This window comes from Loxodonta africana, chromosome 7, assembly GCF_030014295.1.
Source record: "Loxodonta africana isolate mLoxAfr1 chromosome 7, mLoxAfr1.hap2, whole genome shotgun sequence".
Lineage (NCBI taxonomy): Eukaryota > Metazoa > Chordata > Mammalia > Proboscidea > Elephantidae > Loxodonta > Loxodonta africana.
In genome coordinates this window covers 95,270,446-95,286,124 of record NC_087348.1, presented here as the reverse complement: position 1 = coordinate 95,286,124, position 15,679 = coordinate 95,270,446, and the positions used below count along the sequence as shown (strand labels likewise).

Genomic DNA, 15,679 nt, shown 5'->3' with positions numbered 1-15,679 from the left:
TGCCAGGCGCTCCTTGGAAACTCTATGGGGCAGTTCTACTCTGTCCTATAGGGTCGCTATGAGTCAGAATCGACTCAACGGCACTGGGTTTATAGCTTAGCTGGAAACCCTGGTGGCATAGTGGTTGAGACTTAACGGCTGCTAACCAAAAGGCCAGCAGTTCAAATCTACCAGGTCCTCCTTGGAAACTCCATGAGGCAGTTGTACCCTGTCTTATAGGGTCGGTATGAGTCAGAATCGACTCAACGGCAGCAGGTTTTTTTGGTTTATAGCTTAGCTAGGGAGCACTGGTGGTGTAGTGGTTAAGTGCTATGGCTGCTAACCAAAGGGCCGGTAGTTTGAATCCACCAGCTGGTCCTTGGAAGCCCTGTGGGGAAGTTCTACTCTGTCCTATAGGGTTGCTATGAGTTGGAATCGATTTGATGGCAGTAGGTTTGGATTTTTTTTTTTTTTGCTGTGTATATTTTCAACCACAACAAGAACAACATAAAATAAGTTAAAAAAAAAAAAGCAGGGGGAATCCAGGCTAAAGGAATCCCAGACTGGGGGAGCAGGGTGATGTGATATCAAATTGACTGAAACTGAAATAGTCTTTTTAGAGTGTTGGAGTACGATTATGAGATATGAGGCTTATCAATGTGTTTTGACAGCCAAACATGGAGTGATGATGTTCTTTATCTTAAGAACTACTTTAATGACGATTATTACCTAAATTTTGCTAAATTAAGAATAATAAAAGATATTTTATATTTATCTTGATAAAGGCCCAATCAACTTTTTAAAAAATTTACTACAAAATTTTTGTTTTCTGTGGGATGTTTGGTACTAGTTTTCCTCAGATGACAGAATCTCCTCTATGTGCATATCCCCCCATTAGTTTGAGTTCCCCAAGGTTGGGAACCACTTTATTCATTATATTCCTCAAATGCCTAGTTCAGATTCTGACATATAGGAGATGCCTAATAAATGCATGGGGATGAGAAGAAATGAGTAATAATTGGAAAAGCCCCTTGAAAAGGTACAGAGCTTGTAAGGTAGGTGAGTCAGAGGGTTTGACTGTTAAACTTTGTTAGGCCAAACAGGAAAACTTCTTTTATTTTTCCTTTTGCCAGCTCCTGCCTTGTGTGTACTTTATTTAATATTCAGAGTCAGTTCACTGCCGTAGTAGCTCTTGGTCTCATTGTAATTCTTCCTGAAGATTGAGATGGAAATGAGGAGGGCTTGGGCTGCTGCTTGGGCATCCACATTCATGAGAACTTAGAAATGCAGAGGGACCAAATGCTCTGCTTGACCTAGACGGATCTAGGTCAGCCAGTCATTGGTTTCCTGCCTCTCCCTTTGTTCTGTGTGCCTCCAGCCTCCTATCTGCTGTAGGTTTCTGCTGCAGCTGTTGTCCTGGGAGCCTTTATACCAATTAATATAATGCTAATTTGTCCCTTAATGAAGCCATGGAAGCACATGGTCCCAGCTGGTTGATAAGAACTGCACAGTGGCAGCCCTCAAAGTACCTTTTCACGGACAACAATTGGAGTTCAAAACTAGGTACCTGAACATCTTTTTACATTGTTTTTGAAGCCATGGAAATGGAAGCTAAAAGTGACCTTAGCATAGGGAGTCTAACCCCTCATTTCATGAGGTAAGGAAAAAACAAAAACCCTCAGGATAACACTGATGTCAAATTAATAATTCCATAACTCTCGTTTTAACAAAGCCTTATTTCATGTAGAAATAATTTTCTCCTTTATATTGCATATTAGTTAAAACCTCTATCCACTGATTTAACTTTGCCCTGTCACTTTCTGATATGCTGCTTAACCTCGGCAGCTTTAGTTTCCTTATCCTTAAATGGTACTAGTAATAGTACCTGCTTCATAGGTTTGTTACTAGAATTACAGGAGATAATGATTCTAAAGCACTTGGTAGTTTTTGGCATATAACAAGTGCTCAGTAAGTCAGGGTAGAAAGCTATACTGATCCTAACTGACCAGTGCTTTCATTTACAATCCTGTCCTTGAAACCTTTGTTCCCAATTCTCTTTCATTTAGAATATAAGCCTCATGAAAACAAGGACACAATCTGCTTGCTTCCCTGTATTTTTAACACGTAGAACAGTTTTTAACACATAGTGGATCTTAGTAAGGTTCCTAGAAAAAAAAAAAAAAAAGTTCCTAGGTGGAATAAATTTTGTGCTCAGCTGCTAACCTGAAGGTTGGTGGTTCGAAACCCCAGCGGTACCGCAAAAGATAGGGCTGGTAACTACTTCCATTAATATTATAGCCTAGAAAACCCTATGGAGCAGTTCTACTCTGTAACACATTGGGTGGCCTTAAGTAGAAATCAATTCCGCAGCAACTAACAACAGTAGCAGCAGATGTTAGTATTTGGTGAATTAATGAATTTTCTTGAGGAAATTTTCTCTGAATGACACCTGGAGACTCCAATGACTTGGAATCCTTTTCTCATTACAGTTGCTTATATGAATTTATACTTGTTTTCATAGTTTTTGTGTTGTGTCCATGATCTTTTCAGATGTCTTTGTTCTCTTCTACGTTATAAATCTTCAAAAGCGAGGACTGTGATCTGTGCTGTGGGAATCTCCTAATAGCTCTTTGTACAGTTTTTTTTTTATATTCAGTTAACTGAAAAAACAAACAAAAAAAAACCTTATTGCTGTGGAATCAATTCTTACAGTGACCCTGTAGGACAGAGTAAGACTGCCCCTTAGGGTTCTAAGGCTGTAAACTTTACATAAGCAGACTGCCATATCTTTCTTTCACTGAGTGGCAGTGGGCTTCAACCACCGACCTTTGGTTAATAGCCAAGCACTTAACCACTATACCACCAGGGCTTCTTACACAGTTAACTAAAAAAATAAAAAACAAATCTGTTGCCATTGAGTTGATTCATAGCGACACTATGAGGCAGGCTGCCTCATAGCCCAACTCTTTTGAGAGACACCTGCTCTGGCTTATCCTCCCTACACTGAGCAGAATAAGCTGCACATTCTTCTAAAATTGTCCTTGACAAGATAATGACAGAATGGGCCATAGACGACCTTAACCTGCCTCTGGGCAGAGACTTAACATCCTAAGGAAAGAAAATCGACCTCTTCCTCCATCCTGGGGATCGAACCCTTGTCTAAAGAAAATGCATAGTCATCCCCAAGCTCTGACCAGCTTCCCGAAGGTCAATCCTGAATATTCATGATGAATTTGCATTTCTTTGTTGGCTCTCTGTAAAAGCCCAGCTCCCCGTAAAAGCCCAGCTCCCCGTAAAAGCCCAGCTCCCCGTAAAAGCCCAGCTCCCCGTAAAAGCCCAGCTCCCCAAGCTGCCTGTGATCAATCTCTGAAGGCAGCACCCCAATTGCCCCTTTCCTTGTACAAGGAAATAAAGGCTTCTTCCTGATTTCCCACCTCGGCCTCTTGTCTATTGCCTGTAACAAGTTAGGCTGAGCAAAACCTGGGCTTTTCACCAGGCAGCACCTACAGGACAGTAAAATTGCCCCATAGCTGGTGGATTTGAACTGCCGACCTTTTGGTTAGCAGCCATATCTCTTAACCACTGCACCATCAGGGCTCCACGCAGTTAACTAGTGCTTGGTAATTACTGGTAACTGTAAAGTCACTTCTATTCAACATTAATTTATTGAGCAAAGACCAGTATATACTGTGAATCAAACTCAATTCTTAAGAAGTTGTGAATTTCTAGGTACAGTTTTGGTGGCAAAACAAAAACCAAACCCGCTGCCGTCAAGTCTATTCCGACTCATAGCAACCCCATCAGAGTAGAACTGCTCCATACGGTTTCCAAGGAGCGCTTGGTGAATTTGAACTGCCAACCTTTTGGTTAGCAGTGGTAGATCTTAACCGCTATGCCACCAGGGTTTCCTTTGATGGCAAAAGAGACACTTTAATTGCCTTTGTGAATGCTGTTCTTTACACTTGAAATATCCCTTTCCTTTCTCCTTGTTCTTTGAAATGACATATTGTTCATTTTTCTGGGCTGTCTCCTCCGTCAAGTCTCTTTTCTTTCTTTCCTCGGTGATTAGCTCCTCCTGATGTAAGTCTCTTCTCGGAAGAAGTGGGTAACGTTTGCAAATGGGGTGATTTGAGGGGAGGACATTCCAGAGTTGGGGAAAAATTAGTACAAAATAAAGAAGGAAAGGATTGGGTCTTATGGGAATATTATAGTGAATATTATGTATCTTAAGTGCAGTTTATAGGTTAAAGTTCTTATGAATAGAGGCAAACAACAGAATCTGTTCTAGCAAAAGGGGTCTATTAAAGGGTGTCAGAGAGATTCTTTAGAATCTTTGGAAAAGTTGAAAAAATGGACCCTAGGCTGAGTTTGCAGGATCAAACTCCCCAAACTGCCTTATAGAACTGAGCACCCAAGGATGCTGCTGCCTGTGCCATAATCTAGAAGCTGTAGAATCAGGAAGCTGCTGCTACAACTACTAGATGCCTCTGACACAATTTGTTCCAGAAAAAGGAATTCCTGTGTCCAGGCTCTCTCACCTAACTTAGTTCCAAATCTATAGCTAGTGTGAGCATCTGATTGACAAAACCTATTTCACATTTAGAATGAAGTCTGGAAAATATAGTTTTGCTTTCCAACCTCTGTAGTATCCAAAGCTAAACTAGAAAGGGTTTGGAATAGTGTTTTGGGCGAGCCAATCTACAGATTCTGTCAGAGAGAGTATCCAGATAGTTTATACCCTCTTTTAGCACCAAATTCCATATCATTTGGAATTCTTTCAACTGTTAGGAGAAATTCTGACTCAAATTTGGCCTAAATCATATCAAAATTTATATCAAGCTGTGTTAGTTTTGTCCCCAAGCTGGCTTCTCTCATGGTAGTACATTGGCTGGCTAGAACAGTTGGGAGAGAGGCTTCTTTGTTTACCAGTAGTAGAGAGAGAGAGGAGGAAAGGAGGAGAGTAGAGGAGAAGAGAGAAGGGGAAAGAAGAAAGGAAGAGAAGGGAAGGGAAAAGAGGGACAGATGGGAAGAGAAAGAGAGACAGATACTCTGACTGAGACTGACTTTATCCCCCCAAATGGATGAAAAGTTCTTCTCTTTAGTCCAATTGGACCAACTTAGGTTATTTACCCATCCCTGAACTACAAGAGTTGCTAGGGACGTGCCAAGTGCTAATTGGTTAAGCCTGAGTTCTTGAACTGAACACTGATAAGGAGAATGGGATTATCACATTTGGTTTGGATGTCCAGTTGGAATCTACTCCTGGATTGAGGGATGGAATTAGTTTTCCTTAGTACAGTGGTTCTCAAAGTGTGGTCACCTGGAAACTTGCTAAAAATGCGATTCCTTGAGCCACATCCCAGTCCTAGTGAATCAAAAACTCTGGATGTGGGATTGAGAAATATGTGTTTTAATAAGCCCTCCAGGAGATTCTGACTGCATGTTATAATTTGAGAACCACTGCTTTAGTAATTATGAGCATTGATTATATGTATCAACTTGACTAGGTGATGGTGCCCAGTTGTTTGGTCAAACACTAGATATTGCTATGAAGGTATTCAGATGTGATTAACATTTCCAGTCAGTGATGAAGAGCTTGGCTGCTAACCAAAAGATCTGCAGTTTGAATCCACCAGCCACTCCTTGGAAACCTTTTGGGGCAGTTCTGCTCTGTCCTATAGGGTTGCTATGAGTTGGAATTGATGGCAAGAGGTTCAATTTTTGTCTTTAAGTAAAACACATCACTCTCCATAATGTAGGTGAGCCCCATCAGTCATTTGAAAGCTTTAAGAGCAAAACAGATTTTCCAAAGAAGGGAGGAATTCTGCCTCAAGACTGCAGCATAGAAATCCTGCTGAGTTTCTGGCCTATTGGCCTGGCCTATGTATCTTGGGATTCCAGACTTATAACATCACAACAACTATGGAAGATGATATTAAAAAGCTAGAAATAGAAATACCGTACCATCCAGCAATCCCACTCCTAGGAATATATCATTGCAGGGTTATTCACAATAGCAAAAAGATGGAAACATCCTAAGTGCCCATCAACAAATGAATGGATAAACAAATTATGGTACATGCAGTGGAATGGTACTCAATAATAAATAACTGATGAATCTGTGAAATATCTCACAACATGGATGAATCTGGAGGGCATTACGCTGAGTGAAATAAGTCAATCATAAAAGGGCAAATATTGTATGAGACCACTATTATAAACACCCAAGAAAAGCTTTACACACAGAAAAAAAGTCTTTGATGGTTACGAGGGAGGGGAGAGTTGAGGGGGGGAATCACTAACTAGAGAGTAGACAAGTGTTAAATTTGGTGAAGGGAAAGACAGCATACAATATAGAAGTCAGCACAACTTGACCAAGGCAAAGTCATAGAAGCTTCCTAGACACATCCAGACACCTTGAGGGACTGAGTTACTGGGGCTGAGGGCTGGGGCCCATGGTCTTGGGGGACATCTAGGTCAATTGGTATAACATAGTTCATAAAGAAAATGTTCTACATCCTACTTGGTGAGTAGCATCCAGGGTCCTAAAAGCTTGTGAGCAGCCATCTAAGATATATCTATTGATCCCATCATGTTCAGAGCAAAGGAGAATGAAGAAGATCAAAGACACATGGAAAATATTAGTCTAAAGGGCTAATGGACCATATGAACCAGAACCTTACCACCAACTGTTCTGACAGGGATCACAATAGAGGGCTCGGTACAGGGCGGGAGAAAAATGTACATCAAAATTTAAATTCACACAAAAAGGCCAGACTTACTGGTCTGATGGTGACGGGAGAAGCCCCCATATAGCCCAGCGGGCACCCTGCTTTCTCAGAACTGAAGCCACTCTCGAAGTACACCTTTCAGCCAAAGATTAGACAGGCTATAAAACAAACAGTAACAGTATACGAGACCAATTGGGCAACACATGCTCCAAAGCAGAGATGAGGAGGCAGGAGGGGACAGGAGGACTGGAAGAATGGATACTGAGAACCCAAGGTGGAAAGGGAAAGGGAAGAGTGCTGACACATTGCAGGGATTACAGCTAATATCACAAAATGATTGTGTATAAAATTTTTGAATGAAAAACTAATTTGCACTGTAAACTTTAACCTAAAACACATACACACTTCAATAAGACTGCAAAATCAACTCTTACCTGAATTTCAAGCCTACCAGCCTGTCCTACAAGCTTTGGACTTGGCAGCCCCTGCAATTGCATGAGCCAATTCCTTAAAATAAATCTCCCTCACTCTCTATATATCCTATTGGTTCTGTTTCTCTGAAGAGCCCTCCCAGTAACACAGGCTGAACCCTCCCAGAATCCTGGCTCTGTTAGGGAGGAGGAAGAGGGGAATGGATGTTGAGTGGGGAGTCAACAGCATTCACTTCAAAACTGTTAAGTTAATTAGGGACCAGATCATGGCAAACCTGGAATGTCTGCCTCACAAGGTTGTTGTGAGATAGAAATTTGGATAATATATGTGTGACGGACCTGTACAGTAAAAGAAACATAATAGTGGTGAAGTATAATAGAAGAAAGTACATTGAACTTGGGAGTCAGAAGATTGGGTTCTCATCTTTGTCCCTCCACCCCTTTGTGCTTCAGACATCTCATTTGTAAAATCAGGATGTTGAGAGAACTGAGTGAATATATATGGAAGTGCTTAGTACATCATTTGTTATATTAAGCAAACATTTACTGAATCTGAATGATGCTGCTTGGCTAAGTGGAATGAACTTTATTCTGAGGACATGGGGAGGCATGCTTCCTCAGGAATATCTATCCTTTTAAGACTATTGCCTAGTTCTCAGTGATTATTTCAGGTCTCAGGTCCTTGATGATATTCAGATCAACTCTGTTTAATTGCATGAACAAGGGTTTCTGCCTCTGTAGTCTTATCCTGGGGCATTACATGAATTATTTACTTCAGCTGTCATGGGGATATAGTGGTTTCTTTCTGCTTTTATAAGTAATTTGTATTCAGGGTGATGTGACCATACATATTTTATATTCTGCCTTGGCAGCATAACTTAGTCCTTTTTATTTTCTTCTGTGAGTGCGTTTTAATTTGTAACACTATGCCCTCTTCCCTAATCTGTATTTTTTAGACATTTCACATTTTATGCATAAATGGAATATTTATAAATTCACATTAGGTTAGAGTGGGAAAGGTGTTTAGAGTTGATTCGGACTTACTCTCTTATTTTATATATAAAGAAACTAAGACAGATGGACAGTGTTTTGTCCAAAGTCTTGTGTATCCCTCTTTTTCCCCTCTTTCTATTTCTTGGCATGAAAGAACTTACATCAGGGGTTAAATTTCATTTTTTTCTCTATAATATTAATTAGTCAAAAATCATTTGTAAATTGTTTAGATTTGGTAGGATTTCATTAAAGTCATATTTTACTGTAGACTGTGTATCTGTAGGCTCCTGGTTTGCTGTAAGTGAAGCAGAGCTGGTATCCCAGCTAGGAAGAGAGATTAACTAGTGAAAAGAAGTATTATGAATCCAGCAGAGGGAAGAATGACCCCACCATGAACTGTTTGCTCCTAGGTGTACTTGGTGTCTTTTAGAGGTGCCGGTTATTGGATGTGACAGTGTTGTGTTATTAGGTGGCTTGTGGCCTTTTCTTTGTTTACATTTGGGGTGTTTGAGGAAGGAAGGGATAAAACTGAGTGGGTAATTTCTACTCTGGTGGTAAGTACTTCACACTTTATCTATACTACAAATAACAGTTCCTTTTTTTTTTTCTTTCAGAAAGTTACTGTTGAGTGGCAAGGAAAACAGAAACTACTTCTCATAGACTTGTTGGTGCTGATTAAAATTTAGATTGCTGGCTGAAGGTGAGTGACTTCAGAAGTTATCTAGTCCAGCACTCTTATATTATGGAGGAAAAAACTGAGGCCAAGAGAGGAAAAATAACTCATTCAATATTATGCAACAAGTAAGGTACAGAGTCAGGATGGACCACGTCTCAGCACATTTGACTCGTTAAGTGTATTTCCACTGCACCTCTCTGCAAAGCACGGTGTGAGAGAAAATGTGGGTTGTGGAAAGAGCACAGATTTGAGGGCAAAAAATTTGGCTACAAACCATGGCTCTGCCGCTTACTGACTTGTTCCTGAGAAAATAACATCACTTAAGCGCCAATTTTCTCATCTGTAAAAGGAGATAATGTTGATTCCTCTTTTACGTGCCTCACAGGGTTATTATTAGAATAAAATGTGAGATGCAGTGGAAATAATGAAGACTTTAAAGTGGACAGGGCCAATTTGCTTATGAATTTCAGCTCCGTAATTTATTAACTGTGGTTTTGGGCAAGTTACTTAATTTCTGTGATCCCACTTGTTCCTTTGTAAAATTGGGACAGTAATGCCTCCCTTGTAGAGTTGTTTTGAGGACTTCCATGTATGTAAAGCTTCTAAGTCGTGCCTGCCACATAGTAGGTATTCAATATATGTTTGAGACCCTCCCAGAAGACTTAGTTCTATCTTCTCAGAACAGCTTCTTTAAAGGCTTAAAACAAATATAGAAGAGATTGTTCTTCTGTGGTTTTAAAACTACTTTGAAGAGTTTGATTCTGGATGGTGAAGGAGGGTTGAGGTGTTGGCTTTGCTGTTTGTTAGTCAGATTTCCATTTTAAACTCAGTGGCCTATGGTCAGGCTCTTCTGCCCAAGGAAGGACCTCTAGAGAAGGCAGGCTTTGTGGTAAATTAATTGAAGAAGAGGAGGGAAGCTTGATGGATGGGAAACTCAGGAGGGAGAATGGAAATGAGGAAAATGGTGCTACTTCTGGTCACTCCTGCTTGCAGTCCACTGAACAGTAGTATGTCAGGACCTTAGTGGTGAAACCTATTCTCATTATGAATCTCAGCCTGAGACTATAATTGCCTCAAAGGCTGGGACCATGTTGAATTCCTCTGTGCCTCAAATACCTGACCTGCAGTACATACGCAAAATGTATTTTTTATTGAAAGAATGACTATCCGAAGTAGAGAACGACTATGGCCTATCCCCGTTGCCGTCAAGTTGATTCCAACTCGTAGCAACCCTATAGGACAGAATAGAACTGCCCCATAGGTTTTCCGAGATTGTGATCTTTGTGGAAGTAGACTCCACATCTTTATCCTGTGGAGCAGCTCATGGGCTATGGACTATAAAACCCCTTGCCGTCTAGCTGATTCCGACTCATCATGACTGTAGGGGTCCATAAATCCCTAGTGATCCCTAATCTCCCACCTGAGCTGTACCTTGCAGAGACGCTTGGATTTAATCAGGTGGTTCTAGTATATAATCTTAAGTTAAGGAGTTGTAGGATTTCAGGTCTTGGGTTTTTTGGGTTTGCTCTGCTGCCAACTTCCCTTTGCGACCTTAGTCAGACCAGACAGCTATTTCCTTCATCCCTAGTCATTGTGTGGGACCTGCAAGGTTCCTCTTTCTGGTTTATAATGCTGGGGTGGTGTTTGTGTTTCTAATGCACAAGGGGCAGGGAACATGAAGTCTACATGGTCAGGCAAACAGTTATTTCTTCAGAGGTTCCAAGGTTATAGAAAAACATAATTCTGAGATGTTCTTTCTCCCACCAAAAAAGAATATAAGCCATTAGTTCAGTAAATACATACTGAGTGTATATACTGTGCAGCTGACATTCTGCTGGGCTCTTTACAAACATTATCTTACCAAATACAAATGACCTTTTAAGTTAGGCTAATAGTCTTGTTCACAATTTCACATATAAGGAATCTGGAGTTTACCTAAGGGAAATGACTTGTCTTCGCTAGTAAAGGGTAGATCCAGGGTATAAACCCAGGTCTTTATGACTCCTAAGAGAATCACTGATGCCATGTCTCTGTGCCTTTCCAGAATGGAGTTCCTTGAAGGTGGGAATTTTGCCTTATTCGCATCTGTATTTTCTGTTTTCAGCCCTGGGGCTGAAACGGAATAATTTTTGTTGAATATTAATCGGAAAATCATACAGACTCAGAGAGTAGGGCATTTGGGGTGAGAGTATTGAGAAATTGTTTCCTTGTCTATATAATTTGCCTGGGGGATTCCCAGTCCTCAAGCTGAATTTTTTTATAACCCATTATATCAAAAAGGAAAGGATTATTCATTACAGAAATCCATAGTGGTAACTGACACAAACACTGTTATAATGTTTTAAAGACCTTATGTGTCTCATTGGGAAAATAACACCTCCTTCACTGTGTTTGTCTTGAGGAAAAGTGAAATAATACAAGTAAAAGAGCCTGCCTGAACTGTAAAGTGTTATAGTAAGTTGTTTTTAGGCCTGACTCTACCTGCCCTATCCCCTCTCTGGGCTTTATTTTCTCTCTCTGTATGTACATGGAGGTGCTGAAGTGGATGACCTCTGTGGCCCCAGACAACACAGACATTCAGATATTGGTCTTGCAGCTGTTCCATTGCTTACTTCCTCCATTTATATGGTAACAGGTAATTGATGCCTCTGATGTTCTGCAGCCCCATTGTGCCTCTCTTTTTAGGCCCATTGCCTGATATAGTTTTCTTTTTTTAAAGCTGTTTATGTGTGGGCTAGTGTTCCCTTTTGAGGTTGAACAGAATTGTGTAAGGCCTCAGGAAGTGGTGGAAATACCTTCCTCAAACCTGGTTGCACCAAAAGCCCATCAAAGTTAAGTTCTGTCCCCAAAGAGGAAGAGAAAGCCTGAGTTCCTTAGCCAGTAGACAAGTTTCTTGAGATCTCTGGGCTTGTTTCACCGCTTAAAGAAAGGACATTTCCTTTTGAATTCCAAACACCCCATTTTGTATATGACTAGTATTCCTAGGCCATTTTGGTGTCACTCTTTACTTTCCATCCATTGCCCTGAGTCTACTCCTTTGGGTCAGACAAAATAAACACAAACTTTGTAATCACAATAGTGATTTTATCTCTAGTCTTCTCCAGCTGAATATTTTCTTCAAGAATTTCTCAGACGATTACCTTTCCTTGCCTCTTATACCATTTTTCTCTTCACAAAAACTTCCTATGGGCCCCTTCCTCATTCTGGTCCTCTGTGTAGTCCATCACTTCTACTTCCTAAGTTTTCCCACTGTTGCCTGAATAAGCCACACATTCTCTCTCATATTCCTTGGTACTCAGAGTTTCTTTTGTTTAAGATGTTTTCCTTTGCTTGCTGTACTTCTGGTCAACAGCCTTCAAGGCCCAGCCCAAATATCTGTCTCTGATGCCTTCCCTGATGCTGTCCGCCTGCCCCAAGTAGAATTAATATCCCTTCCGTCAGTGTTTATGTGGTACCTTGTTCCAATGGCTATGACAGCATTTATCATACTGTATTGTAATTATTTGTTTATCTACCCTGCCTGTCCCTTAATACTTCCTCAAACAATCAGCTCTTCCAAGGCTGGAAGTACCTAGCACATACCAGGTGCTCAATAAAAGAAGAAATTAACATTTATTGATGCCTTACTGCTTTGCCAGTTGCCTTATAGATGTTCTCACTTAATCCTCACAATAAGTGTGTGAGACAGGTATTATGCCCATTTAACATGTGAGATAATTGAGGCTGGGATTCAAACTCAAGTTTGCTGATTCCAAAGCTTGAGCTGTATTTAGAACTATCCTTCTGACTCCTAATTCAGTACTCTTTCTGTGTACATCACTACACACAAATTGAGTATATAGATGTGTTTAATGCAATGATAGACAAGAGTTCATTTGACAATGGGGTGGAATGGGGAGCAAAATAGCTCCAGTACTCACACAATTGCTACGTATTAAGAATTGGCCCTAGAGTCATTAATGCTTAATTGAACTATAAAACAAAAAAAACCAAACCCATTGCCATCAAGTCAATTTTGACTCATAGTGACCCTGTAGGACAGAGTAGAACTGTCCTATAGGGTTTCTAAGGCTGTAAATCTTGACAGAAGCTGACTGCTGCATCTTTCTTTCGCAGAGTAGCTGGTAAGTTTGAACCACTGACCTTTTGGTTAGTAGCGGAGCACTTAACGACTGCTCCACCAGGGCTCCTTAATTGAAACTATTTGGCATTTAAAAATGAGTCTATTTTAGCTGGTTAGCAGATGTAATAACACCTGCCTTTGGGCATGTTCTGTTCTAAAAAGGCATGAAAAGCTGCTTCCCTCACACTACAGCGGGCAAGGTGTGAGCTCAGCTTTGACCTGAAACTGTATAAGTGGTTCTGAAATATTTCCCTTTAAGCTTTGTCGTATTTTTGTCAGGTACTGGTAGCCTACTTTTTCAGAACTGTAGAATCAAACAATTAGAATATGGGGTTTTTATCCCAACTGAATAGCCTGGGCTTTCACCAGGAAGAGCCCAAACACAAAGGACTTTTTTTGGAGTTTATAAATGAGGCCAAAAGGTAGACCTGGGAAGTGTCTCTGCCTCCTTGTTTTGTTGCATGGGGTGTTGATTGATCCTGTATTCTCATAAGTCAGTGGGTGTGTTTTAGAAAGGTAACAAAAATAGGAAGACCTGGGTTAAAGCTCTTGTTAGCCCTTTGTAATTTGGGACAAGTGATTTATACTGCCTAGGGCTATTTCTTTTATGTGTTTTAGTCCAGTGAGTCTTTTTAGCTAACGTGTTGCTGCTGCCCAGGGACCATGCAAGGCTCTAGGTTACAGGTTCTTTTGCCCCCTTTTTAAGTTAAAATTCCTCCATTCACTATCCGTAGTCTACAGATTTGTTGAAATCTTTCATCTTCTGATTTTCCCTCACCTATTTTCTTCATTATTGAGGTTTATACCTCAAAGACTATGGCCTTCAGTATGGATTACACCTCAACATAAAGAAAACAAAAATCCTTATAGCTGGACCAGTAAGCAACATCATGATAAATGGAGAAAAGATTGACTTTGTCAAGAATTCATTTTACTTGAATTCACAATCAATGCCCATGGAAGCCGCAGTCAGGATATCAAAGGACATACTGCATTGGGCAAATCTGCTGCAAAAGACCTCTTCAAAGTATTCAAAAGCAAAGGTGTCATTCTGAGAACTAAGGTGCACCTGACCCAGGCCATGATATTTTCAATTGCCTCATATGCATGTGAAGGCTGGACAATGAGTAAGGAAGAATGAAGAATTGATGCCTTTGAATTACGGTGTTGGTGAGGAGTATCGAATATACCACGGACTGTCAGAAGAACACACAAGCCTGTCTTGGAAGAAATACAGCCAGAGTGCTCCTCAGAAGCGAGGATGGTGAAACTTTACACATACTTCGGACATGATATCAGGAGGGACCAATCACTGAAGAAGGACATCATGCTTGGTAAAGTAGAGGGTCAGTGAAAAAGAGGAAGACCCTCAAGGAGATGGATTGACATAGTGGTTGCAACAGTGGGCTCAAACATAAAGGTTGTGAGAATGGCTCAGGACCAGGGAGTGTTTCATTCTCTTGTGCATAGGGTTACTATGAGCCAGAACCGACTTGACAGCACCTAACAACACAACTGTTATTTTAGTGTGATTTTGGGAGGAAGTAAAGGTAAATACATGGTTTTAATGTGCCAGCCTTTACTAGAAGCAGAGTTCATTGAAAGTTAAAGGAAAAAAAAAATGTGAAGTTGCATTTATATCTAGACTTGAAAAAACACTGCGAGAGAGGCAGTTTAGAATAATAAATGAGAAAGTAGACATTTCAGTGAGATATCTGGGGTTCATATCCTGACTTAATCATCTACTAGCTGTATGACCTTAGACAAATTACCTCCTTAAACCATATTTTTTTAAAAAATTTTTGCTGATTTATTTATTTATAATAATTTTTATTGTGCTTTAAGTGAAAGTTTACAAATAAGTCAGTCTGTCACATATAAGCTTATATACACCTTACTCCATACTCCCACTTACTCTCCCCCTAATGAGTCAGCCTGCTCCCTCCTTCCAGTCTCTCCTTTCATGACGATTTTGCCAGTTTCTAACCCTCTCTACCCTCCTATCTCCCCTCCAGACAGGAGATGCCAACACAGTCTCAAGGGTCCATCTGATACAAGTAGCTCACTCTTCATCAGCATCTCTCTCCATCCCATTGTCCAGTCCCTTCCATGTCTGATGAGTTGTCTTCGGGAATGGTTCCTGTCCTGGGCCAACAGAAGGTTTGGGGACCATGACCACGGGGATTCCTCTAGTCTCAGTCAGACCATTAAGTCTGGTCTTTTTATGAGAATTTGGGGTCTGCATCCCACTATTGTCCTGCTCCCTCAGGGGTTCTCTCTTGTGCTCCCTGTCAGGGCAGTCATTGGTTGTGGCCGGGCACCATCTAGTTCTTCTGGTCTCAGGATGGTGTAAGTCTCTGGTTCATGTGGCCCTTTCTGTCTCTTGGGCTCATAGTTATCGTGTGACCTTGGTGTTCTTCATTCTCCTTTGATCCAGGTGGGTTGAGACCAATTGATACATCTTAGATGGCCACTTGTTAAACCTTATTTTATTTTTTTTTAAATAAAATATATATATATATATATATATATATATTTTTAAATTAACTTTTATTGAGCTTCAAGTGAACGTTTACAAATCAAGTCAGACTGTCACATATAAGTTTATATACACCTTACTCCATTCTCCCACTTGCTCTCCCCCTAATGAGTCAGCCCTTCCAGTCTCTCCTTTCGTGACAATTTGGACAGCTTCCAACTCTCTCTATCCTCCCATCCCCCCTCCAGAGAGGAGATGCCAACACAG

General features: G+C 40.6%; 1 protein-coding gene across 2 annotated transcripts in view; it reads left to right on the top strand.

Moving 5' to 3' along the window:
* LOC100668003 (serine/threonine-protein kinase PAK 1) overlaps positions 1 to 15,679 on the top strand; it is a 165,665-nt gene that overhangs the window by 11,989 nt on the left and 137,997 nt on the right. The window contains exon 2 of one of the 2 annotated variants that reach the window (XM_064288735.1): positions 8,749 to 8,834. The gene's annotated coding sequence lies outside the window, so the exon portion shown is untranslated. Of the gene's footprint in view, positions 1 to 8,739; positions 8,835 to 15,679 lie in introns of those variants that run through there. The other variant, XM_064288736.1, reaches the window with a different exon arrangement.